Source organism: Saimiri boliviensis, chromosome 13, assembly GCF_048565385.1.
Source record: "Saimiri boliviensis isolate mSaiBol1 chromosome 13, mSaiBol1.pri, whole genome shotgun sequence".
In the NCBI taxonomy this organism is placed as follows: domain Eukaryota; kingdom Metazoa; phylum Chordata; class Mammalia; order Primates; family Cebidae; genus Saimiri; species Saimiri boliviensis.
This window is the reverse complement of record NC_133461.1, coordinates 102,435,018-102,460,864: the sequence shown is the minus strand read 5'-3', so window position 1 is coordinate 102,460,864 and position 25,847 is coordinate 102,435,018. Positions and strand designations below refer to the sequence as shown.

Here is a 25,847-nt window from a genome sequence, read left to right as displayed (position 1 = left end):
AAACCCTGTATCTACTAAAAATACAAAAATTATCTGGGTGTGGTGCCATGTGCCTGTAATCCTAGCTCCTCAGGAGGCTGAGGCAGGAGAATTGCTTGAACCCAGGAGGCAGAGGTTGCAATGAGCTGAGATAGCACCATGGCACTCCAGCATGGGTGACAGAACAAGACTCTGTCTCAGAAAAAAATGAATGAATGAATGAATGAAATAGAAGAGGACACACACACAAAATGGAACAATGTTCCATGTTGATGGATTGGAAGAATTAATATTGTTAAAACGACCATACCACCCCAAGTGCTCTACAGATTCCACGCAACCCCCATCAAACGACCAGTGACACTCTTCACAGAAATATAATAGAAAAGATAATCTTAAAGTTCATGCAGAGTCACAAAAGACCCCAAATAACCAAAGCGATTCTGAGCAAAAAGAGCAAAGCTGAAATGATCACACTACCTGACTTCAAAGATACTACAAAGCTAAAGTAACCAAAATAGCATGGTACTAATATAAAAACAGACACATAGACAAATGTAACAGAACAGAGAACCCAGAAATAAATCCACATATTTATAGCTAGCTGATTTTCAACAAAGATGCCAAGAACATACATTGGGAAGAAGACAGCATTTTCAATAACTGGTGCTGAAAAACCTGAATAACCATAAGCAGAAGAATGAACCTAGATCCTATCTCTTACTATAAACAAAATCAACTCAAAATAACGACTAAAATGTGAGATTCAAAACTATAAAACTACTAGAAGAAAACACGGTAATCCTTCACGACGTTGGTCTGGGGAATGATTTTGCAGGTAAGACTTCAAAAACACAGGGAACAAGAGCCAAAATAGACGAATGGGATTAAAAAAAAAAATAGAGACAGAGTCTCACTATGTTACCCAGCCTTATCTTGAACTCCTGGCCTCAAGCAATCCTCCTGCCTTGACCTCCCGATGACAAATGGAATTTTGTCAAGCGAAAAGCTTCTGTACAGCAAAGGAAACAATCGACAGTGATGAGGAACCTGCAGAAGAGGAGAAAGTGTGTGCTAACTGTTCATCCGAATACATGAGGAACTCAAAAAACTCAATGGTAAAAGAAAATAATAATGTTTTTTAAAAAATGAGCAAAGGATCTGAAATGATATTTCTCAAAAGATGACATACAGCTGGGCACAGTGGCTCACACCTGTAATCCCGGCACTTTGGAAGGCCAAGGTGGATGAATCACTTGAGGTCAGGAGTTTGAGACCAGCCTGACTAACACCGGGGAAGCCCCTCTCTACTAAAAATACAAAAGTTAGCAGGGTGTGGTGGTGCACACCTATAATTTCAGCTACTTGGAAGGCTGAGGCACGAGAATCACTTGAATCCGGGAGGCAGAGGTTGTAGTAAGCAGAGATTGCGCCACTGCACTCCAGTCTGGGTGACAGAGTGAAACTCTACCTCAAAAAAACAACGAAGACATATAAATGGCCAACAGGTATATGAAAATAGGTTCAACATCACTAATCATAAGGGAAATACAGATCAAAACTACAATGAGATAGCATCTCACCCAGTTAGAATGGCTATTATCAAAAAGACAAAAAATAACAAATGCTGGTGAGGATGTTGAGAAAAGAGAACTCCTCTACACTGTTGTCAGGAAGGTAAATCAGTGTAACTGTCGTGGAGAACCGTGTGGAGATTCCTTAAAAAACTGCAAATAGAACTACCATATAATCTAGCAATCCCACTACTAGGGATTTTTTCGAAGGAAATTAGATCATTATGTTGAAGAGATATCTGCATGTCACATCTGATTGCAGCACTACTCACAACAGCCAAAAGAGGAAATCAACCAACCCAAGCACCCATCAACAGATGGAGTGCTATTTAGCCATGAAAAAGAATGAAACCTTGTCATTCACAGCAACATGGATGAACCTGGAGGATGTTATGTTCAGTGAATTAAGTCTGGCACAGAAAGAGAAATACTGTATTTTGTCACCCATAAATGGGAGCTAAAAACGTTGAGCTCACAGTAGAGAGAATTGTGGTTATTAGAGGCTGGGAAGGGCAGGGTGGAAGGGGGATGGAGCAAGGTTGGTTAATGGATAGGAGGAGTAAGTGCTAATGTTCTGTACTCCTGTAGGGCAACTAGAGTCAATAACTTATTGTATATTTTTAAATAGGTAGAAGAGAGGATTTTGAATGTCCCTAACAAAAAAAGAAATGATAAATGCTTTCCATGATGAATATGGTGATTACTCTGATTTATTAGAGTACACACATATTCAAATGTCACTCTGTACCCCATAAATATGTACAATTATTATATGTCAACTTAAAAAATTACTAAAATATAAAAAAAATGACTGTCTTAGCCCACCTGAGGTATGTAATATAGTATGCTTAGGGGCAGTCATCGTGCTGTACATGAGATCTCTGGGACTTATTTGTTAATTATAAATAAAACTGTGTTCTCTTTGACCAACATCTCCCCATTCCCCCACCCTCCTAACATCTCAGGTGATTCTGGTCACCACCCAGTGAGGCTGAAGAATGGCTGCCTTGGCCCTCAACTCACTGTGAGAAATGAATCGACAGAGACTCACTACCCGGCAAGGTCTTTCCGCTGGGAACAGGTATCTCAGTTCCCAGGGTGCAGACCTCCCTTCCAGAGCAGTGCTCGGCAAACTTTTGGTGCTGTGATGGATCTCGGGGAGTGATGCGTTTCAAAGGCAGGCCTTCCTGGGTGTCTCTTAGTCTCTTATTTCAGAGCAGAGTTGTGGTTTCAGTTTTAGTTTCTGGTCGTTACCCAAGGGCCTTATTGGGAAACGCGTGCTTGGGCAGAAAGAGAAAAATGGGTGGTTTTAATCACTCAGAGTTCAGAAAATTTGGGGGAACTCTGGCCTTTAAAACTCCAGCCATGAGGCCTCCAAACCCTGAATATAGTAACGAGAACTTCCCCTCCTCCTGCCGGGTACAGTTCTGGCAAGTCTCCCCAGCTCAACTCACACTGTAGCAGAAGTTTTCCTCCCTGGTTAAACACATCGAATAAAATACAAAGGGAAAACCCAGCTATTTCCTGAGCAAGGTCACAAAATGACTGTTACACCCTTTTAGAAGAGCAGTAGGAGAAAAAGGTCTCAGTGCCCCCAAATCAGACATGAACACAGCAGCAGGCAGCCAGGGTTAGGCAGAGAAACACCTGACTCTGAGAGGCTCCTGCAGATAACGATGTGAGCTCCAAGGCTCTGAGAACAGGAGCTTATGGACAGAAAGCTCAGCAATATACCGTCCCAACAACAACATCAAAAAAGCGCAGGGGCCAGGCCTGGTGGCTCACCCCTGTAATCCCAGCACTTTGGGAGGCCAAGGCGGGCAGATTGCCTGAGGTCAGGAGCTTGAAACCACCCTGGGCAACATGGTGAAACCCCGTCTCTACTAAAATACAAAACAAAATTAGCCAGATGTGGTGACATGTGCCTGTAATCCCAGCTACTTGGGAGGCTGAGGTGGGAGAATCACTTCAGCCCAGGAGGCAAAGGCTGCAGTGAGCCGAGATAACGCCACTGCACTCCAGTTTTTGTGTTTTTTGAGACTCCATCTCAAAAAAAAAAAAAAAAAAGGGCACAGATTTTCCCTGCAATGCTGTTCTCACCTGGATGCAGAGCCTCGCTCATAAAATAATTTGTGTGTATGGTAAAAGGTAAGTAATAAGGAGACTGCTTAGGCATACTAAATTAAGGGAATATAAAAACTCCAAAGATTATATGCAAATTTTCTATGAAAATGTGCTTCTATGGTTACAGCTGAGTTGTACATGGAGGAAAAACAGAGAAATTAAAATAGTTGCAGTGGGATGGGTGTGGTGGCTCACGCCTGTATTCCCAGCATTTTGGGAGGCCGACGCGGGTGGATCACTTGAGCCCAGGAGTTTGAGACCAGCCTGGGCCACACACCAGACTATCCCCTCTTCTTCTCTCTCTCTTTTTTTTTTTTTGAGATGGAATCTTGCTCTATTTTGGCTCACTGCAACCCCTGCCTTCTGGGTTCAAGCCATTCTGCCTCAGCCTCCTGAGTAGCTGGAATTACAGATGTCTGCTACCACACCTAGGTAATTTTGGTATTTATTAGTAGAGTTGGGGTTTCACCATGTTGGTCAGGCTGGGTCTTGAACTCCTGACCTCAGATGATCCACCTTACTCGACCTCCCAAAGTCAATACTTTGGGCTTACAGGCATGAGCCACTGCACCCAGACAACACTCCTATCTCTACCAAAAATTAAAAAAAAAAGAACCCGGCATGGTGGCATGCACCTGTAGTTCCAGCTACCCAGCAGGGTGAGGTGGTCCAGGAGTTCAAAGCTTAGTGAGCTATGACTGTGCCATTGCACTCCAGCCTGGGCAACAGAATGAGACCCTGTCTCCAAAACCAAACAAAAACAGTGGTTGTAGAGAGGAAATTAAATGTTTCCTTTTAATGTTGGCTTGATTTCAATGATAAATACTTCTAAAGACTCACTTTGGCCGCCTCTTTAAATATATTAGACCCAAGCCTGAAAAGAATGAGACGCCTATGACCTACTTCCAGCCCCCAAGAACTGCCATTCCCCATGCAGCCACGTTGGGAACAGGGCAGTCGGAATCCTGAATCCTGGGTTTCATCTCTATAAAAATCAGGCATCCAGCTCCCCCATGTCGGATGTGAGTCTATGTTTGGCATAACGGTTCCGGGGCCCTTTCTTCCTTTAGCTCTTTGTTCATTGAGGTTTCTGAAGCACACAGGAAGTCAGAAAAAAGAACAGCAACCCACTTCTCCACAGCCTCACCGCAGACAGGAGGCAGCAGGGAGGAGACAGGCAGCGAGAAGTGGACTGTGTGCTGCTCTCGCAGAGCTCTACTGGGGATGGGGAACAAGATAAAGCGGGTGGGAGGGGAATATGCGGGTTATGTCTATACCCCAGTTTTCAGGAGCCCCACAAGGAACCAAGTTCTACTTTTCTGCTTCTATTAACAGTATTTTCTGATTGTTTTGTGAGTATACACACACACATGCACAAGCTGTAAGATTTTATACTTTGAGTCACATGCAACTTAAACCCCAGAGCGACACTCAGATAACTTGAATACATCACCTTATCTATCTGACCTCAGCTTTTCTCATCTAAAAAGTGAGGCGATTAGGTGAGAGGAATGTTCTTCCAACAAAGACTTGCACATGAATATTTCACATTGTTGTAAGTGATCGTTCAGCTCCTGAAGTGGTTCATTTCTTCACTGTTTGGCTAAAAATACTTCCATATTTGCAGAACCCCCTGAATACCTCACCATAGCTCTGGATTCCTTTAAGTCTGAGCCAAAGCCCCTGGACTAGAATTGAGGCTTCCAGGACTGTCTTCTTGGTCTGTAATCCTGGGATCTAAGCTCGTTAGCTATAAGGAGAGACCTTGGTTGTTGAGGGAGCTATGAGACAGCGGAGGGAGAAAAGGTGAGGGAGAGGAAAGCAGGAAAGAAAGACAAAGATAGAAGGAGATACTGAGATCCTAAGATTGTAAACTCACCAATGGCAGGAACCAGAGATAAAGGAAATGTCAGATGATTTATTTTTACTTCCCCTGTTTTTGCAAGTGAGGGAACTGAAGTCAGGGATGTTCCCCTCCCCAGAGTAAATGTCCTGGTGGGTGCCAGCATCCAAGTAATCCCTTAAGGACTGACTATGCAGGTGACATCAGGAATAGTGTTCAACACAGGAGGAAGTTCACATTTTCCACAACCTTCTCCACCTGCACCCAACACCTCCTGATCTTTACCTGCGAACCATGGTCTTGGGAGAGTCTCCTTCTAGCCAGAGCTAATGTGCCCATCTGTTTAGAAATGCAGTCTCCACTTTAACGTAATGACACCCTTCAGTAAAAATACCCTACTGTGACATTCGCAGCACATGTGACAGAGAGCTCGCAGAGCACTAGCTCTCTGTCTTCTTTCCTCCCTCTGGAGGCGGTCCTGGCCTCTTTACAGGAAGGAGACACTGGCTCAGAAAGGGTTAAGACCACACTTAGCTAGAGACAGAATCAGGACTAGACCTCAGATCTCCCCACGGCAGCCAAAGAAGGATGCCAGGTACGCAAAGTTCTTATCACATCAGCATGGAACAAGCACATTTTTGGAGCTCTGTCTTGGCCCAGTCAAATCATCTGGAACAACTGGTGCTGCCTCCCTGAACCTCAGTGTGTTCACCTGTAAAATTTGGGCATGTTAGCACTATCTTTCCTAGAACTGTTGTGAAGATAATATCTGTAATGTACGTGGTAAACTATACCTCTCCAAAGCTGAGGGTTGGCCACGATCACAGATCACCTGAGTTCCTCTACTTCCTTCAAGCATCTGCATATTTCAACGACAGGGGCCCCTTTTGGCAAAAGTCACCTATCTATTCCATCTCTGGACTACTTTCAGTACCAGAGAGATCTTTTCCTAGGATATGTCAAAGGAGTTTTTCTACACCTTCTACGTGCAGGGCCAGCTCTGTCTCTGGAGCTGTGAGACACGAGTTGCATCCTACTCACTCCCACTTTGCACAGCGAGTCTCTGGTTCTAAACACAGGAGTGAAGGTGTTACAGGAAAAGGGTCCCAATTCAGACCCCAAGGCAGAGTTCTTGGATCTCACGCAAGAAAGAATTCAGGGCGAGTCCATAAAGTGAAAGCAAATTTATTAAGAAAGTAAAGGAATGAGAGAATGGCTATTCCATAGAGCAGTCCTGAGAGCTGCTGTTTGCCCATTTTTATAGTTATTTCTTGATGACACGTTAAACAAGGCATGGATTATTCACGCCTCCCCTTTTAAGACCATATAGGGTAATTTCCTGACATTGCCATGGCATTTCTAAACTGTCATGCACTGGTGGGAGTGTAGCAGTGAGGATGGCCAGAGGTCACTCTTTTTGCCATTTTGGTTTTGGTGGGTTTTGGCCAGCTTCTTTACTGTAACCTGTTTTATCGCCAAGTTCTTTATGACCTGTATCTTGTGCTGACTTCCTATCTCACTCTGTAATTAGGAATGCCTTAACCATCTGGGAATGCAGCCCAGTAGGTCTCAGCCTCATTTTACCCAGCTCCTATTTAAGATGGAGTTGCTCTGGTTCACATGTCTCTGACAAAAAGAAATATGAGGGTTGGCTTCCAGTTCAGGCCCACCTGCTACTCAGACACATTTTAGTCCCAACCTCAAGAAGCCCATAGGCATCCGTTTGGACAAGATCTATTGACACCAGTGATGGTCACCAGAAGTCTCCGAAGACTGCTCCCTTTCAGGAAGGCCACTGGCACTGGTTGGAGTAGGGGCAGCCAAGCCTATTGGTCCTGCCCAAATTGGCCTGGCCTGAACCCACTCTGCAGCTCCCTGCTCTCTGGGTCTAGGTCTTGGGTTCTAAGGACTTTAGACCTGAATGGCTTTGAAGGTGACTGCACCTCTGGACTCTCTCCCATGGCTTTGCAGCCCACACCTGGGGCCCCTGTCTGATGCTTGGTCCACTCCCAGCTCTGGTCTCTGCTCAGCCTTGAGCTGAGGTGGCAACCACAAACCTCTTCGTCCCACAGCACGGCTGAGCAGACTAACCTCCCATTCTTGGGTTCTATTCTTGGCTGTCAACATTGGCGTCATGTGTCAAGTGTCTAACTGCATGGCCGTGCGCTTGGTGAGGGGAATGAAAGTTCCAGAACACAGGCTACCCTGCTCACCAGTGCAGTCCACGGCCCTTCTGGGAACAAATAACGTCATACAGGCAGAATACTAAACCAGACATGAGCGGACATGGCATGCTTCTATACAGCTGGGGACACCCGTGCATAACTGGGTAGGAGAGAGATGCCTGTTGTGGGAGAGACATATGAGACAGGGAAAGAACATGGCCCCAGGAGGCAGAAAACCTGGGGTCTTGTTCCCAGCTCTTCGCTACCTAATAGCTTATGACTGGAAGGTAGTGGATCAGAGCATTGTAGGATTTAACACTGGAAGGGTCTGGTGGATTCTAGGACCTGGATGCTCCACAAGGGACATCATTAGAAACACAGGTGGTCTGCCCTGGACCTAAAGGTCAGAACTAGTGGGTGGGGCAAAGGGATCTTTATTTGAACAGAAATGATAATGCCATGCTTTGGAAATGACTGTATGACTGTCAGGAAGGCTGATGCCAGAGAGGGAAACTCAACTGCCCAAGTCAGACACTTTGTTCAGGGCAAAGCTGAGACCAGGCTGAAGTCTCCTCATCTAGGCTGCATCCTGGCTCTAAGACCTTAGGCTCTGAGTTCCCTATGTGTCCAGGTCAGGGTAAGGGGACTTGGGAGGGCCTCGTTGGTCTGGCAGGGACTGTGCTACTGCCCACATCTTCCTTCTGGCCCAGAAACTCCCCATGATGCAGCCTGAGCACTCCTGAGCCCATGTCCTCCTTGTAATTGTGAGATCTCATGGACGAAGATGATGAGCCACTTTCACCAGCCCCTTCCAGCCTTACGGGATGGTTGGAAAACATTGAGTTCCAGTCTCCACTTTATAATCCCCCATGAGACTAATCAAGTTGGTTCAGCTCTTCGAACTCAGGTCCCCTCTGTTCAGAGATAAAGCTGGACTCTCAGGTCATTTCCAGCTCACTATGCTACCAGATAGCATCTCAGGGCTGAAAGGAATCATGGACATCATGTAGTACACTGCTTCTTGCCTGGTGCACCTGGGCAAATTGATTCCCTCAGCCCTTGAGGGCATGTGGGCCAGGCTTGGTAATAACCTTGTTTTCTGGTTTCTACATTTGATGCTTTGACATGGGGCCCCACTGACCCTGAGGGACTGCTCCTCCCAGGGCCAGACAGTTTCTGACAGCTGACTTTCATATATGCAAACCAACCCATTCAGAGACCACATTCACACTAGAGACCACTATCCATCCATCCTAATCACCCCAGGGTAGCTACCAGGTAACTGGGGACAGCACCTATGTGAGAGGCCAGAGTCTGCTGAAATTATTCACATGAGCCAATCCTAAACCTGTTACACTGTTTCATGTTCCTTCCCATGGAAATCACAAACACTCCTGCTCACATTTTTTCTCACTCGCTCTACCTCCTGGCCCACCCTGGTACTGCCCTACGGCATCCTGCATGGTGTGCTGGGACTCCTGTTGCAAGGGGTCTGTGAATGTAAACTTCTTTCTTCATGACAGTCATCTCTGTATCTGCATGTCTTACCATACCAGAATAAAACAAATATCAAGTATCCTCAAAACAGGCAGGCCATAATTTGAACCTTTAGGCTTAAATGCAGTCCCCTTTGGGGTTTCAAATCTCCGTGTCTACTTTTTGCGTGTCCTGCAAATACTTCTATTGTCTACATGCACTGCACATGAAAAAGGCTTAGAAGCTCCAAAGTGCAGCACCTGCTGCCCCTCAGCCTGGCAACTTACCACCTACGCATGGGCATTTCCACTTCCAAGGAGCTCTCCTTGGTGGAAAAGCCTGCCTTCTCACTGCTGTTGGTCCCTGCTTGGACTTCTCCCCTCTGGGGACATGCAGGGTTGGTTCAATCCCTCCTTATTGCCATGTCTCCTCAGCCCTCTGGGGACATGCAGGGTTGGTTCAATCCCTCCTTATTGCCATGTCTCCTCAGCTTTTTACAAGCATCAGCTCTGGGTTTCCTTGAGGATTTTCTCCTCCCACCTAAATACCTCTTGTTCAAGAGGCACATTTTTCACTATTCTGTGGCTCTAGAAGATTCCATCCCAAGGCTCTTCTCTCAGGGCCTCTCTGCTTCAAACCAGGAGACGAGAGGACACCCTCCCCTGAAAAGATGTCTGACCTGCATATGATCACTGCTGGTTTTTCATGAGAGTTTTAATGTAAAATCTCTTAATTTTTTAAAAAATTAGTTTAGAGACAGAGTCTTGCTGTGTCACCCAGGCTAGAATGAAGTGGTGTGATCATAGCTCATTTTAACCTCCATCCTTTGGGCTCAAGTGATTCTCCTACCTCAGCCTTCCAGCTAGAACTACAGGTGTGTGCCACCATATCCGGCTCTGTTTTGAATGTTGGGAAGAACTTACACAATATAGAGGCAGGGAGGAGGGATGGGTCCTCTCCCAGCCAGGTACCCAAGGCCAGTTGTCTCCAGCTATTTAGCTCCTTTCTAACAGGAGGGCACAGAGTTTTTCCATCACTACCCAAGTCCCCTCCCCAGGCAAAGAGCCATGCAAAGACTCCGGTCATGTAGAACACTTTAGACAGTAACTTGCTGGAGAAGTCTGTGTGGGGACTAGGGAGCAAGATGTCTGATGTATGCTTTGAACACAGTTTCATGCTGCCTCCTGCTGTGTGCCCAGAGAGAGAACACAGCATGCTGCTGCCATGGGTTCCCCACTGGGGCAGGGCCAGCACCCTGACATTCGGCCTGGGTGTCTTTTCTCCTAAAGCAGCAGCAGTGGTAACGTGCATGAGTGAAGCCTATCAGGTGTGGCTAGCGAAGCCTAAGCCAGTAAGACAGTGGGTATATGGGCTAAGGGAGCAGCTGTGACTTGGGTTCAGCAGATATTTGCCTTGTGAGAAGGGATGCTTGACCTCTATGTGGCCACTTCTAGTCTTTCAAGAGAAGCTGGAAATTTAGACTTTGCATATGAACTCTCTGATCTTAAACTGCTAGTGCAGATTGACAAAACAGTATAAACTAACAAAACACATCCTTGGATTGGATCAAGTTCCAGGACTGCCAGTTTGCATCCTCTTTCCTAGCCTCAGCTAGGGTCACCCTCCCCCTCCAGGACAGGGTGGTTGCCAGCATGGCCCAGGTGTCCTCAGCTCCCCTCTAAGGCTGTCTTAGCCATAACGTCCTCCGACCATTGCTCCCTGTGGTGGTTAATTTTCTGTGTCAACTTGACTGGGCTACAGAGTACCCAGATATTTGCTTGAGTGTTATACTGGGAGAGTCTGTGAGGGTGCTTTTGCATGAGATTAGCTTTTGAGTTGGCAGACTGAGTAAAGTGGATAGATTTCCCTAATGAGAATGGGCCTCATCCAATCAGTTGAAGGCCTAAATAGAACAAAAGGCGGACACCTCCCCTGCTGAATAAGAGAGAATTCCTCCTGCCTGAGGGCCCTCCAGATGGGACACCAGCTTTCCTGCCTTCAGAATCTAACTGCAACACTGACTCTTCCCTGGGTCTTGAGCCTGCCGACAACAGATCTTGGGACTAGCCAGTCTCTATACTCCTGTGTGCCAATTCTCAAAAAAAAAAAAATCTCTTTACAGACATCTCTATATCTTACTTGTTCTGTTTCTCGTGGTACCTTAGACTAATACACTCCCTTTGATTAAAAGACAGTTAACACCTTTGAGAAAGAAGCTGAACATTTTATCAAATGAAAGCTCCTCTTCTGGCTCACTGATCATTTATATTGTATTTCTAGTGTTGAATATAATAACAATAGCAACCACTATTTATCAAGCACTTTGTATGTATCAGGCATGGGGTTGAGCAATGCACATATGTTTTCTTACGCAATCCACACAACACCCCATTCCCCTTGCGGAACATATGAGGGTCCCTAGGTCAAGTGTCATATCCATCCTTCCCAAGCTATGTGCCTCTGCCCGGACCAGTGTCTGGCACATATCAGGTGCTCAGTAGATTATTCCTGAAATCAAGAAATGAACTCTTCTTTAAAATAGATTATGTTGGCCGGGCACAGTGGCTCAACCTGTAATCTCAGCACTTTGAAAGGCCAAGGTGGGCATATCACCTGACGTCAAGGAGTTCAAGAACAGCCTGGTCAACATGGTAAAACCATATCTCTACCAAAAATAAAAAAATTAGCCAGGCATGGTGGTGTGTGCCTGTAATCTCAGCTACTCCAGAGCTGAGGCAGAAGAATTACTTGAATTCAGGAGATGGCGACTGCAGTGAGCCGAGCTTATGCCACTACACTCCACCCTGGATGACAGAGTGAGATTCTGTTTCAAAATAAAAGATAAAAATATATTCTGTTTATATCCCCATTTTACAGATGAGAAAATGGAATCTCAAGGACAATAAATAACCAGCTCAAGGTAACAGGGCTAAGAAATGGTAGAGCTGAGACATACCTTCAAGTCCCTTGAGTTCAAAACCCACATTCTACAATCAGTGTGCATGGAAGAGCCGGGCCCACTTCCAGCTCCTGACTTTAGCATTCAAAACTACCACTCTCTGAGCCGGCAGCAATGTCCTACATGTAGCTTCCTCAACTCTCAGTAAGCCTGAGCTACCCACAGGCTGACAGTTTTACTCCTGGACAGTCCACCAGGGCTTAGAAAGACTAACCTGGGGCCAGGCGTGGTGGCTTACACCTGTAATCCCAGCACTTTGGGAGGCTGAGGCAGGTGGATCACTTGAGGCCATGAGTTCGAGACCAACCTGGCCAACATAGTTAAAACCTGGTCTCTACTAAAAATACAAAAATTAGCTGGGCATGGAGGCAAGCGCCTGTAGCTCCAGCTGCTTGGGAGGCTGAGGTGGAAGGATTGTTTGAATCCGGGAGGTGGAGGCTGCAGTAAGCCAAGACTGTACCACTGCACTCCAGCATGGGCAACTCGGTCTCAAAAAAATTAATTAATTAATTAAAAAGACTAACTTGAGAGTCTCACCACAGCTTCATGTTTAAAAATGAGAGAAAACCAAGAGAAGAAACCCACTGAAGTCAGATCACCCTCTTTTCAAAGAGTTGCTTTGAGGTAGCAGGGGAATCTGATGCACAGGCTGAGAATTGAGACCACAGAGTAAGATGAGGCTGACCACACTTGGCCCTGGTAGGAGGTTGTGAGGCAGCAAGTCCGGTTTCCAGGAACTCCCTGTCCTTGCATTCGGTGTTGCTCTTGAGCCTCATGTGGGTGAAGCCACACAGCAGATGGGCAGATAGAGGATGAGTGGTGAGTGGACTTAGGAATATCTCACAAAAGGGAAATCACACCAACCATAGGTAAGAGACGAGAGAGGGAAAGGATGAAGGCCATCAAGGAAAGGCTCTGGATAGACCACAGAGGAGGGGAGTGGCACGCATGGGCCTTCACACGCTGTCAGACCTACTGGTTTACAGAAGAGTAAACTCATAACTTGGTCTCGAATGTGGCCACATACAGCATTCTTTTCATCTGCTCCTTAATGATTAAACCTTCCCACCCGCCGGTATCTGGAAAGCATCCCTGATTGCTTTGTTCTTCCTGTAAGCCATCTCAGTCCATAAATATACTGGGCAGCACATATCTGCTTTGTCCAAGACTAACAATGGTCTGATTTCTCTTTCTGTTTCTTACAGCGTCAAGCTCCCTTTCACCAATTTCAATACAACACAGTTGTTCTAATAATGACATAGCCAGGTACAAGGAAAACTGCACCGTCAGAGTGTTATGGCTCTGAACTCCCAGGAACGCTGAGACCCTGAACCCAACACATCCTCAGTGGGGCCTCAGTTGCCTCATTGAAGCAGAAGGCTGGACCAGCTCTGATCATCTCTGACTTAAGTTCTTTTATCTGAGATGGAGTCTCACTCTGTCACTCAGGCTGGGGTGCAATGGCACCGTCTCAGCTCACTTGCAACCTCTGCCTCCCGGGCTCAAGCTATTCTCCTGCCTCGGCCTTCCTAGTAGCTAGGATTACAGGAACATGCCACCATGCTTGGCTAGTTATTCTATATTTTTAGAAGAGCCTGGCTTTTGCTGTGTTAGCCAGGTTGGCCTTGAACTCCTGCCCTCAGGTGAACTATTTGCCTTGGCCTCTCAAAGTGCTGGGATTACAGGCACGAGCTACCACTTGGTTTTTTTTGTTGTTTGTTTGTTTTTGAGACGGAGTCTCGCTCTGTCACCCAGGCTGGAGTGCAGTGGCGTGATCTCGGCTCACTGCAGCCTCTGCCTCCTGGGTTCAAGCAATTCTCCTGCCTCAGCCTCCCAGTAGCTGAGATTACAGGTGCCCACCACCATACCGGGTTTAATTTTTATATTTTTAGTAGAGATGGGGTTTCACCATGTTGGTCAGGCTGGTCTTGAACTCCTGACCTCAGGTGATCTGCCTGCCTCAGCCTCCCAAAGTGCTAGAATTATACGCATGAGTCACCACACTCAGCCTTAAGTTCTTAATACATGAACTCCTGTGTCACTTGGCATTGAGTTCTTTGCAGACAGAAGCCCCTGGAGCCCCCAAGCGCAGCACAGGACCTGGTCATCGCAGGTTCCCCTACATGCCAGTGAAGGGATCCTGTGATTACAAGAGGGTAGAAGGTGAGCTATAAGGCAGGGATGTGGAGGAAGAGGTCTTAGGTCAAGGCCTTTAAGAAGAGGGAAGTGGAGGCTGGAAAACATGAGGAAGAGGTAGGGCGAAAGGAAGAGATGTTACTCCATTCTGCTTTCAACCTGATATCACAGCTCTGTTTATTCTGAGAAGCAACCAGCTGCAGCTCCAAAATAGAGATGCTGAGAAACGCCTCTGATGACAAGAGACTGCTGCTGAGGGAACAAGGTTAGAACAGCCCTTTGCAAGGGCTGGAGTGAGAGAGGCCTGGTGAGGGGAGACGCTCCTGGATCTCTTTCCACTTCCACCTGCCCCCGCTGCCTCCTTCCCAGCCCAAGGCAGCCCTAGCTCTTCTTCCCAGGGTCTCCAGGGCGCAGGGCTGTCACATGACAGAGCAGAGTGTGGCCCTGCCATTGCTCCAGGCCCCAGCAAGAGTGGTCAGTGTTCCTTGACAGAAGCCCCAAGGCCAAGTAGGACAGATGGCTTCCTTCTCCCTGGACCTGAATATCCTTTTCAAGCAACGTCGCTGGGAGCAGGAAAGAGAATGAGACAAGAGGATGGAACCACAGGGTTTGCTAAGTGTATGTGTTAAGAGCTCGTGTGTGCTTGCACATGCAAGCATGAGAAAAACCACACCAAGTGGAGTTTATCAGGCAGGAGGCCTTGTTTCCAGGTTATTGTAATAGGGCAAGACTATTCCAATAGGGGAGGGAGACTGAACTCAATTCCGACCACAAGGGGAGCAGCTGGGGATTCACAGCCAGTGGGCAAGGTGAGGGAGTCAGTGAAGGGACGAATACCAAGGGGAACCTGGCTAGGTAGCAATGGTGGTGGGGTAGCGGGTGAGGGGGTAGTTGCTGCTGGACTTGCAGGGCTGGTGGGGGCAAAAAGAGGACTCAGAGGAGGCTGCCTCAAGTTTGGTCAAGGAGGGTCCTTGTCAGTGGAAGGGAAGCAGAGAGAGCAGGATATGTGGGGACATAGCTGTTCCCCTCCCTCACCCCTGTGAGCATCAGCTCTGTCACCCACTCACTCCACAGCAGAGAGAAAGGATGGTCCTAGGCCACCTGGCATCTGCTAACAAGGGCAGCATGGGTTTGGGCCCATCCCATCCCCAAAATCCACCTGGGCCTGGGCCTGACCACAGCACCCTACTCCCTGGGGCCTGGTATGGTACCTTCCCCATAAGTTTAATGAGTTCATGCGAGATCTGGTTGTTTAAAAAGGAAGCTGGCACCTCCCTGGCTTCTGTCTTGCCATGGGAGACATCAGCTCCTCTTTCCTTCTGCCATGACTGGAAGCTTCCTGAGGCCTCACCAGAAGCCAGGTTGATGGTGGTACCATCCTTGTACAGCCTGCAGAACCATGAACCAATTAAGTCTCTTTTCTTTATGAATCACCCAGCCTTGGGTATTCTGCTACAACAATGCAAACAAACTGATACAAACCCTGACAGGACTTTCCCTATCAAGGTCCACTGCATTTGTCAGGTAATGACCTGGTGTGACTGAGGGGAGAGGTCATCGTCCTGGGGGGCCTGTCATTTTCCTCCCTATTGAAACGGACACTTGGCTAAACATGGACAGGTGAGCAAGCCCAGACACCCCGTAGCTGGGCTGTTCAGTCCCTCACCATCCCCAGCAGGACCAAATGGACCCAATCCAGGTGGACTTTCAGGACTTTTTGTTCAACAGCCTGGAATACTGTCCAGCTGTCACTGTGCCCACTGGAAGGTCTCTCAGGCAAGGCTGGGCTGCCCCCCAAAGCCAGGATGGCCACTTGGCTCAGGCCTCACAGGACAAAGAGCCCTTGACATTATTTCCACATGAGTCCATTCATTTAGTCAGTGTGTGTGTGGTGTGTGTGTGCATGCGTGCCTGTGTGTTTAAAACTATTAATTGGTAAAAGTAAACATTTAAACGACATCATAATGTCTGCGGCCCTATTTGGCTATTTCTCTCTGTTCTCCTTTCTTAAACCAGAGAGACTCCAAAAATGGAAGAGGCCCAGGCTTCTCTAGAACTCCAGAGACCCTGGTCTCAGGCACCTTCTGCTTCCTCACATTGAGCATTCCAATGCCAGCCGAGCCACCACACTCCGCTGCCTCCTCTGCTGCCTCCTCTTCTCAGTTCAGTTCTGTGTCTGAGGCTGCAGCTCTTCCCTCCCCCGCACCCTCCCTGCCCCAGCCCAGCACTGCCCTCTGCTCTCCACACACAGCCACAGACACCCCTTGATGTGCTTGAGTGGGAGCCTTAGAGCTGGTCCTCTCCGAGCCTCTATAGTGTGTGCTCAGAAGTTTCCAACGAGACTTCCTGACTCCCTCTGGGGAAACGGGACGGGTGACAAAAAACCTGCATATTGTGAAGACTGACCTGCACAGGAACGCTGCTCAGGAAATACCTGCCTGGGAGCGAGAGGACAGGTGGCGAGAGGAAGAGGCTAGAAGTTGCTGCCATGCCCAGATGCCTGCTCAGCTTCTACCTGGAACTGACTCCATAGGATTTTTGGCAGACCACGATCTGGCTGGTGGAAAGACTTCCTAAGATTAATTAGGCAAAGGGCAACACAGCACCACAAGAACCCTGGGCACCCAAATCTAGAAGCTGGATGTTGCCTGGATGATTGCTTTGTTTACACAGGAGACAAATAAGATTAGCACAAAACCTCAGAAGACGGGAACTGGGGGAATTAGTCTAATGCCCTAAAAGCAGTAGATGGCCTCCCTGTGGGGGATGGAGAGATAGACGGGGTGGGAGGTACTGGGGTGGATCCGTCCTCAGGGATGGTGAACTAATTCTAGGACCAGCAATGAAGTGAGATTTTCTAGTGACTTGTGCCACCCCAAGACCCAAGAGCCATGATGTGCTTCTCTGAGTTTCAGAACTTCTAGTCGATCATGGGAAGTGGCACAGGTGGGTCCTTGTCCTATTTGACAAAGAAGCTTCTTTGAAACATGGTATCAAGAAGAGGCAAGGCAGGTGTGCCAGGGTTGGCTGCCAGAGGCCTCGTGTTTCTGGGGTGGTGTCAACAGAAAAATAAAACATCAGGTATGATTAGTGCTTCTGTCTCAAATGCTTCTGTCAGGACTAAGTCTGAAGTCCATTGCTTTATTTCATAACTAAGGAGCAGTTTTACAGCCTTTGACAGGAAGGTAAATTACCAGCAACGGCTGGCTGGAACAGTCCTCACATCTGGGTCACCTCAGGCCCTACTAGCTTTAAGTTGTGCGCATTTTGCCTTCTAGGAGGGAGCACAGGCTACTACTAATGACCTTAAAAGGTGGCTCACACCTGTAATCCCAGCACTTTCGGAAGTCGAGGCAGATGGATCACCTGAGGTCGGGAGTTTGAGACCAGCCTGACCAACATGGAAAAACCCTGCCTCTACTAAAAATCTCCCCCACCCCCAAAAACAGCAGGACTACTACTACCAAAAAAAAAAAAAATAGCCAGATGTGGTGTCATATGCCTAAAATCCCAGTTACTCAGGAGGCTGAGGCAGGAGAATCACTTGAAACTGGGAGGCAGAGGTTGTAGGGAGCTGAGATTGTGCCATTGCACTCCAGCCTGGGCAACAAGAGTGAAACTCTGTCTCAAAATAAATATATAAATAAATAAAAATAAAATAATATCTTTGGAGTATTTTTAATGAGCTGGTGCAAATGTTAATTCATTTAATCCTCAAAGAAGTTGGTACTATCATTCTCCTACCATGTTACATATGGGGAAACTGAGGCATGGGAGATTAAAGGAACTCTCTCAGTGCCATAGAGGTAGGAAATGGCAGATCTGTTTCCTGTTTCTTTAACCAGTACACCACACTGTCTCTCAAGGAAACATAAAGAACTTTACCATATTGCAGAGGAAAGAAACCAAGGCTTGCGCAAGGTCCCTATCTTGCTAAATTCTTTCTTTCTCCATAGAAAGAGACCAAGGTTAAGGTGTCATGGGTCTCCTGCCTTCCCTCTGGCTAGGGATGAACTTCAGATCTGTGACTATAATCAATTTAACAAACACTTTGCGTATACACCCAGTGGGCAGAGAGAGTAAGTACAAAAGGAGTAAGTAGTGATCCAGGGACTAATAGCAAGTTGGGAAGACAGATATCGCCATCAAGTAATACCACACGACACAGTGTGATCATGGCAAAAGAAGTGGACGTGAAATGATGTCTGGGGAGCTACACAAGTGAAGGAAGTTAATTTTACTTCATGGGAAAGGCAGGATCTGAGTTGGACTTTCCAGGCTGGATAGGTTTGTAAACAAGAAGAGATGGGTTGAAGGCTGTCAGCAAAACTTAACAGGCATATGGGCAAATGGCAGGAAAGCCTGAGGCTTGCTGACAATGTCATCGGTTGTTTCAGGGTTTCTAGAGGTGACTCTGCCCACATGCACTGGACAGATTTGTAGGAGGAGACCCTGGGGCAGCAATCGAGTGGCCAGTGTACTGATGTGGGGAAGAGTAAGTAGTGTCTTACTCAAGATGGGGCAATAATGAGGAAAAAGGAGTAGATGAAGGAAGATATCCCAACGTGGAATCCACAAGAACTGATAGCCAGTTAGAAGAAGAGACGATGTTTCCTACAATCTTCTCCAGGCAACGGGACATTGGTGACGCCACTCCTCAAGTCAGGATGAGAAGGTGGGACTGGAAGGTTCTGGGATCATCCATATGCACATAGAGAAAGTGGGAAAGTCAATAATGCTTAACTGTAGCTCAAGAATGCATGGCAAAATTCTGCTCAGTCCCTGTAGTGCTGAGTGGCACGTCTCCCTGCCCCACATCTCCATATCTCTGCCTGTCTAAGGCTCCTCTTGGTAAAGCCCGCCTCAAGTTTCACCTCTGTCAAGAAAAACCTTCGCTTTTCTTCATGTTCTCCAGCAAGACAAACTGTCTTCCCTTTTCAGCACATCTTGCTTACTGTAAAAGTGTTATGCTTATCCTTTGGGGCTACTGGTTTCTGGAAAGCTGGAAATAGTGTGTTATGCACTTTTTTTCCCAGTTGTATTCAGCATAGGAACTGGAATTCATGGAGGACGCCATCATTCACCCAGGAGTGTGGAACCCAACTGCCCTGGCTGAAGCCCCTCAAGGGCCTTCTCTGAACTGCCTGCGGTGCATCTCATGGAAGACACCCTACAGCCTCTGGTTGTAGTCGGTGGCACAGAGGGCAGAGCCGAGCACAAGCCACAGCTCTATCCCTTGCTAGTCATGCATAGACTCATTTCCAACTATCCTGAGCCCTGGCTTCTTTCTCTGCAAAATGGCAACGATGATGCAGCTGTTTTAGTGCTGCTGGGAGAATGCCCTGCCAGGTGTTCATATGCAGAATGTGTGGGCAGCCCCGGACCCTGGGACTCAGCTGGTACACAGGCTCTTAACCAGGGCAGCCACTTGTGCGCATGCGTCAAGACAGGAGGCCGGGCCTTGGTCTAATCTTAGCCTTGCAGCGCCCTGGGTATTTCCTCACTTCCTCATCTACAGCACGTCGGGGAATAATCGTGGCCCACAGGACTGAGGGTGGGGGAAGAGGCCGGTAAGAACTCAGATGAACATGTTCCAGGAATGCCAAGTGACTGTCACAGCTCAGTACGTGACAGGCATTTCTGGGGCTTCTACCAATCAATAGTCACCATGCAGCCTACCCAGAAAGGACACGGGTAAGCCCCTGAGCCTCTGCCTGGCTCAGGGGAGGAGGTTCATGATGAGAAAAAGGACTTGCAAGAAGGGCACAGTTAGACCCAAATCAGAACCACAGAGGCTTAGAGCAGCAAGAGCAGTCAGAGAGCCCATGTGGGCACTCCCCCCTGGCCACTTCCTGCTTGAATTCTTCTAGTGATCAGGAACTCACTACCTCAACATTTCTGCCACCTGTCCCACTGCTCAGCGCTCTAATGATTAGAAAGCCTTCCTTTATATTCATCCCAAATCTACTTTTCTGTAACTTCCTGGGCCTGCTCGTGGATATGCACAGAACAAAACCCCTCTTACTTCCACCTCCTGACTATTCACTAGTGGAAAACAGCTCCTCTGCTCTTCCAGGCCTTCTCTAGTCAACCTGCCTCAGTTCCTCCAAGCACTTCTCACAAGACCTCATCTCTGGCTCCCCACTCTCCCTTGAAGCTTCTCAAAACCTGGTTCAAGAGGGGCCCTAAGAACTGGGCAGAAGACCACAGAGTGCCCTGACCTAACACAGTGGGCTGGCCCTTGTCCTAGTCTCTACTCCAATGAGGGTGTCCCTCTTTGTCATCAAGACTTGGGAAGACTCTCCATAGAGGTGACACTGTCACACCCACTGAACCTCATTTCCACCCAGCGGTTCTAGATTTCCCGTGGGAGCCTTTCTAGATTTCCCATGGGAGCCATTCCAGATTTTCTGTGGGAGCAATTCCAGATTTCATGTGGGAGCTGTTCTAGATTTTGCATGGGAGCAGTTCTAGATTTCCCATGGAAGCAATTCTAGATTTCAAGTGGGAGCTGTTCTAGATTTTGCATGGGAGTGGTCCTAGATTTCCCGTGGGAGCAGTTGTGGATTTCCAATGGGAGCGGTTCTAGATTTCCCCTGGGAGCAATTCTAGATTTCATGTGGGAGTGGTTCTAGATTTTGCATGGTAATGGCTCTTTGCCTGTACCTGTCTCTCAGAGACAGGCTCCTGAGGCTGGGTCCCTCCTGTCTCTACTTCTACAAAGCATGTTTAGCAAGGCCAGAGGGTCCCAGGAAAGCCTTGGTAGGGGGAAAAAACACTGCTGGAGCCAAGGTGGATGTGGGGGTGGGTGTTGCTTTGCTAAAGGCCCACAGGTGTTGGGAAGGAGGACGGGTACTGCCAGAGGAACAGAGAACCCTGCTTCCCCCAGTCAGCTCTCAGCAAAAACACAACACCTCCCTCAGGTGAGAAAGTCATCCTGTGAGTAAGCCCCTAGGTCAATGATTGTAGAAACCTCTAGCCCTTCTCCAACAGGCCAGAAGAACCACAGTGTGGGGGGTGCCAACACTTAAAGTCTGGGTCTCACCAGCAGAAGGAAATGACACATACCTGCCAGGCGGACAGGGCCTGCCTGTGAGTCACACCCAGGAAGCAGAGAGGGGAGGACAGGTCGGCCCAGGGGAGAGAGAAGGGGAGGCCCCGGAAAGTGCAGGCTCCTGGCACTGCCCTGAGGCTCTAACTTTTCAATCCAAGCCCTGCCTCCAGGATGAGGAACTGGGTCAGCAAAATGACAGGAGGCTCAGGGCCAGACCTGGATTAGAATAGGCCTGCACAGACAGGTCAGCAATTTGTGTCCATAAAAGGAAGTTCCAAGAGACGCGGCTTACCCTTCTCACCCACAGACCCAGCCAGGTTGGCTAGTAAACATTAGACAGGGCACGCTCGTTTGGCGCGTCACCTTTGAACACGCAGAGTGCGCTTGCTTGGCACATGGGGCAGGGCTGACTGCAATGATGAATATGAGGATGAGAAAAATTCCTGAGGGAGGCTGCCTGCATCAGTGGGGTTATCAGTGAAGAGTAGTATATGGGTATGGAGGGCAGCATGGGGGGCTGATAGACTCCACAGCCCACTTCATCCACATGCAGAGGTCCCCAGGACCGTACTTCATTAAGAACACTAGAAAAGCAGGCAATGGCCCTCAGCCACACCTACCATTCCTGGATACCAGAGATAGAAGGGTCCTCCAGCTCCTTTAGTATGACCTAATTTTACAGAGAAGGTGCCTGGAGCCCATGAGCCCCCAACCTAAGGTCCCTCCCTGAAGTCAGTGGACGCACTGGAGCCACTGGCTCTCTCTTTTAAAGAGCCAAAACCGGGTCGGACGTGGTGGCTCATGCCTGTAATCCAGCACTTCGGGAGGCGAAAGTGGGAGCATCGCTTGAGGCCAGGAGTTCAAGACCAGCTGGGGCAAAAACGTGACACTCCATCTGTACAAAAAGTAAAATAAAAAATAAGCCAGGCATGGTGGTGTATACTTGTGGTCCCACCTACTTAGGAGGCTAAGATGGGAGGATTACCTGAGCCCAAGAGTTTGAGGCTGCAGTGAGCTATGACTACACCACTGTACTCTAGCCTGGGCAACAGAGCAAGACTCTATATTAAATAAACAAAAAGAAATAAAAAGCTAACTCCACCTGGGCATGGTGTCTCATGCCTGTAATCCTGGCACTTCGGGAGGCCAAGGTGGGCAGATCACAGGTCAAGAGATCAAGACCATCCTGGCCAACATGATGGAACCTCGTCTCTATTAAAAAAAACAAAAAAACAAAAATTAGCTGGGCGTGGTGGCATATGCCTGTAGTCCCAGCTTCTCAGAAGGGTGAGGCAGGAGAATTGCTTGAACCTGGGAGACAGAGGTTGCAATGAGCTGAGATCTTGCCACTGCACTCCAGTGTGGCGACAGAGCGTGACTCCATCTCAAAAATAAATAAATAAATAAAATGCTAAATCCAGAGCTTAACAATGTGTAGGTATGGACACAGAGTATGGAAGAGACATTGGTGACTCAGGAGGATGGGAAGCGGGTGAGGGATAAGAAATTACTTAATCGGTACAACATACAGTATTTGGGTGATGGTTGCACTACAGGCCCAGACTTTACCACTATGCGCTGTATCCATGTTATCCATGTAACAAAACCACACTGACTTGTACCCCCTAACTTTATACCAACAGAAGGCACAAATCCTACCCAACCTTCCCTATTATTACTCCGCTGACCATCTGAAAGACCAACATGTTTTATTTAGAGAACAACTGGGGGCCCTTGCTGGCTGTCATCTGGAAGGAGAAGAAATCCCCACATCTAGACCCAGAGGGCAAGAGAAATGTAGTTTTGGCTTTTTCTCCCCATCTTGCTAGTGAAAAGGTCCCAGGTGCAACGTACCTCACAGAAGTCTTTCACATCCTTTTTTGAAAGTTCACAAAATATTCATGTCACTTGGTAGTTCACAGTGTTTTGAGGCATTGTGCCCAGGGAAATCGTGCCCTCTCACCCACCTCTACCCCTTTAGGATTGCATTGCCATGGGGTTCTGCCACTGCATCAGGAGCAAGCTAGCTCACAAGTCACACTGGCTCCCATGGCAGAGGAAGGGGGCTGGAAGGACGGAGGGACCTGGGACAACCACAACTGAATGCCCTTGGGCTGGCCTCTGGCCTCTGTGACAGCTCCCTCCCTCCTCCTCTCCCTGATCCCTGCCTGGGCCAGGCCTCCTCTGAGCATCAGCCGCCTGCCATCATCATGCACTTCCTCCTCCTCAGCTAGCGCCTTCCTTTCCAGCATCACACCTTTCCATGGATTCCTCAGGCTGTCTGATTCCAGTCCATTTCCCATTCTGGATGTTAGGTTCTGGAAGGTCACGGGGGACTGTCTCTTTATGCATCACCCTAGCCCTTGAATCTAGTTGACCCAGTGACCTTTGCTGGCTGAATAAATGACAGTGAGCTTTGCCAATGTGAAAACGTGGGGATGTATAATTTTTTAGTCACTGTAATAGATGGACCTAACGTCAGCTGGACCCTTCCCCCTTCAAGTGCATGGCATGCTGAATAAATCATAACGAAACATATTAATCACATTGAGTGCCAAAGAGGAAAATCTCAGGTGTCAGAAATATCCAGAAAAATCCAATGCAGTGTGTGGGCACTGAAGCTATGGAGGTCACCAGCGCAACAGAGGATGTCACCCAGGAGCTGGGGCCAGGGGTTTAACGTCCATGCAGGGTGATGTCTTCAGGTTCCAGACCCTTGTGAGGCAGGGATTAACACAGCAAATACCGTCCTGACTACCAGGTGGGTCAGGGCACTAGAAATGCTGTTCACCAGCCCTGGGCATGAAGAAACTTGACCTCTGTCTTGGTCCCAGGAAAGAAAGAAAGGGAGAGAGGAGGAGAGAAAGAAAGTAAAACCCCAAACCTGTGTCATTCTACTTACATGCAGTGGGAATTCTAATCCAAGTAATTAAAATAAAAACGAATCCAGAGATGGTGACAAATGATTCAGGCAGAGGAAAAAGCAGAACTTGAGAAGACATTTCCACAAGCAAAAGCACATAAATACCCTGCTCCTCCCACCTCAATTCACAGTGACGATCCGTACAACCAAACAACCCACCTTGAGAAAGCGGCGGCAGAGGCACATTATAGATTAGAAAATCAAGAACTGAAGTAAATGGAGTAACTTAGGACAATAACAAGTGTATTTGCGAGGCCGGGTGCGGTGGTTCATGCCTGTAATCCCAGCACTTCGGGAGGCTGAGGCAGGCAGATTGCTTCAGATCAGGAGTTTGAGACCAGCCTGGCCAACATGGTGAAAGCCCTTCTCTACTAAAAACAGAAAAAATTAACCGGGCATTGTGGTGTGTGCCTGTAGTCCCAGCTACTTGGGAGGCTGTGGCAAGAGAATCACTTGAACCTGGGAGGTACAGGTTGCAGTGAGCTGAGATCGCGCCACTGCAGTCCAGCCTGAGTGACAGAGCAAGATTCTGTTTCAAAAATATATATATTTGCGATATCTAACTAGAAAAAAAAGAAGGTGTACAAAGTCCAAGATAATAATCTTAATGGCTAAAATGGTGAGGAGAGATGTTGAAAAGAAGGTAATACTATAACACCAGTGGATAACAGTTTGGCAGATGAGAGTCAAAAGAGTCATAAAATTCTTCCAATTTGGTGAGGAGGATAATGATATTGATTTATGTCAGACTTTTAATTCAAGTATGTGTTAAAAAATAAGAAAAACCATTAAAATAATAGAAATCTAATATGTAACTCTTACACCAATAGGCTGTAAGAGAAGAAAATACTAAACACATAATACAGTGAAAGGCAAAAGGTGAGAAAAGACAAAGATGAAACATGCCAAACAAAATAATGTAGTATACATTCACTAGATATATTAGAAGTCTTAATAACTAAAGGAGCTTAAATTAGCTGTCAAAAGACAGAGACTCTTAGACGTAATTTTTTAAAAATCCAGCTATTTGTAGTTTACAAGAAGCAAACCTAAAAGCATTACGACATCAAAAGTTAAAGAGACAGGAAAATATAAATCAGCTACTAAAGTTGATACTGATATATAAAAGAGCAAACAAGATTTGAAGAAAAACATAAAAAATATGAATATGAGGAATCATGATGTTAAAAAGGAAAAATTTGCCAAGAAGGTTACAATCATAAGCTTATATGCACCAAAACACAGAGAATTACAAATAGAAAGCAAAAATGGACAGATATGCTGAAAGAATTGCTTTTCTTCTTCATGGTTTCATTTGGCCTGAGTGCTACAAAACTGTGCAGCAGTCAACTCAGCTGAGGACGGCTCAACTCAGCTGAACCTACAATGCAGAGCTATGTCCACAGCCCTGTGCTGCCCTGGGGGATTTAGATGGTTCTAAACAATCTACCGAGGAGGGGAGCAGAGAGTGAGGATGAAGAGAACCAATGGGAAAAAGGGAACATCTACATTTAAGGCATTGTGCTACAAACTAAGTAAACCTTCTTATGTAACCTCACAGAAATCCAATGAGGTTGGATTGGTTACTAGTAATTCCAATTACTACTAGTAACC

The 25,847-nt window shown here is 47.3% G+C and overlaps 1 protein-coding gene across 8 annotated transcripts in view; it reads right to left on the bottom strand.

Moving 5' to 3' along the window:
- PTK2B (protein tyrosine kinase 2 beta) overlaps positions 1–25,847 on the bottom strand; it is a 131,956-nt gene that overhangs the window by 73,232 nt on the left and 32,877 nt on the right. Inside the window, exon 2 of one of the 8 annotated variants that reach the window (XM_074384086.1) lies at positions 905–1,029. The exons of the other annotated variants lie outside the window; for them this stretch is intronic. The gene's annotated coding sequence lies outside the window, so the exon portion shown is untranslated. The remainder of the gene's footprint in view (positions 1–904; positions 1,030–25,847) is intronic. 8 annotated transcript variants of the gene reach the window in all.